General features: G+C 49.3%; 1 pseudogene; it reads right to left on the reverse strand.

Moving 5' to 3' along the window:
* Positions 1-1,632: 1,632 nt before the first annotated feature.
* Positions 1,633-1,998, reverse strand: part of LOC105534639 — a 46,325-nt pseudogene continuing 45,959 nt past the window's right edge.

Below are 1,998 nucleotides of genomic sequence, written 5' to 3' on the forward strand. Positions count from 1 at the left end.
TCCTGAGTAGGGAACATGCCACCATAGGCACGTGCCACCACACCCTGCTAATTTTTTGATTGTTTTGTAGAGATGGGGTTTCACCATGTTGCGCAGGCTGGTCTCGAACTCTTGGGCTCGCTCAATCCTCCTGCCTCCCATAGTGCTGGGATTACAGGTATGAGCCACTGCACCCGGTACATCATTATTATTATTAAAACCTTTAGCATGGTGCCTGGCACATAGTAAGGACTCAATAAACATAAACCATCACAACAACATAACACCAACAATTTGCTGTTATCCATGGTCGCTCAGCCAAACCTACACCCTGCTGGTCCTCCGCAGACGCTGTGGCATCCACCTCGGGTGGGGTAGGGCTGTTATTAAGAGCCAAAGACTGGAAACACTTGGAAGTGGGTTCAGATGTTGACTCTGCCACCTGCTTGCTGAGCAACCTTGGGAAAATGAACTTACCTCTCTGAGCTTCAGTTCCCTCCTACCTTCAATGGGATAATAGAAAATGAGGTCTCACGAGCCAGGCACGATGGCACATGCCAGTAATCCCACTTATTTAGGAGGCCCAGGCAGGAGGATCACTTGAGTCCAGGAGGTCGAGGCTGCATTGAGCTGTGATTGCACCACTGTGCTCCAGCCTAGGCAACAGAGGGAAACTCTGTCTCTAAAAAAATTAAAAAATAAAAAAAAGGTCTCTATAAAGTAATTTACATTATGAACAATCCATGTAATTGTTATTTATAAATATAATATAGGCCAGGCACCATGGTTCATGCCTGTAATCCTGGCACTCTGGGAGGCCGAGGCGGGAGGATCACTTGAGGTCAGGAGTTCGAGACCAGCCTGGCCAACACGGTGAAACCCTGTCTCTACTAAAAAAATACAAAAAGTAGCTGGGTGTGGTGGCACATGCCTGTAATCCCAGCTACTCAGGAGGCTGAGGCAGGAGAATCACTTGATCCTGGGAGGCGGAGGTTGTAGTGAGCCAAGATCGTGCCACTGCACTCCAGCCTGGGTGACAGAGTGAGACTCTGTCTCCAGAAAAAAGAAAAGAAAGAAAAAAATATATATATATATGTATATGATGTATGTAATATGAATACTTAATATACAATATTGTATTAACACAATAGTATAAATGAAATACATAAAGCATGAAGTACTATGCCCAGCACACGATAGGTACTCAATACATGGAAGCTATTATGACTGTTCTCCTGACAGCTCTGAGACCCTGGCCACTGGCCTGGCCCTGCCCGGGGATCCTTCTTTCTCAGTTCCTTTTGTGATCCCTTGAAATCTAATCTCCAGCTGCTAACTTCCCAGAGAGCCTCCTTGGTCCCAGAAACACAGAACAGCCACCCTCTGGCTCTGCACCGCCCCAGACACAGGGATGCAGGGCAGCAGAGTCACTCAGAGTCCCACCTACCCCGGAGGGCCGTGAACTTCAGACACAGAGAGTGACATGGCCAGGGAGACATGGATAGGGAGACAGACGCAGGCACAGGAAGGAACACGGAACCCACTGAGGCATAGTACACAGCCCGCATCCAACAGAGCCCACAGAGACCCAGGGCCTGGGCACAGCATGTTCAACCCCGCCACACACACATGGGCAGGGCGTAGGGACACGCATCACACAGCCAGCCACTGATGGTCCTGGATTCTCACGGTGAATCCTAGGGTGGACACATGCCCAGCTCTGGGGCAACATGCACCCCTGTCCTCCAACAGAACCACACACAGTCATTGTCATGAACAAGCCTCCAGTCTTCCTCCACTCCTGCCCTACACGCTACAAATCTCACACCTGTGACATCTTTTTTTTTTTTTTTTCTTTTTGAGACAGAGTTTCACTGTTGTTGCCCAGGTTGCTGCAGTGCAATGGTGCGATCTCGGCTCACTGCAACCTCTGCCTCTTGGGTTCTAGTGATTCGCCTGCCTCAGCCTTCCAAGTAGCTGGGATTACAGGTGCTCGCCACCATGCCCAGCTAATTTTTT

This window comes from Mandrillus leucophaeus, unplaced genomic scaffold (assembly GCF_000951045.1).
Source record: "Mandrillus leucophaeus isolate KB7577 unplaced genomic scaffold, Mleu.le_1.0 Scaffold137, whole genome shotgun sequence".
NCBI classification, from domain to species: Eukaryota; Metazoa; Chordata; class Mammalia; order Primates; family Cercopithecidae; genus Mandrillus; species Mandrillus leucophaeus.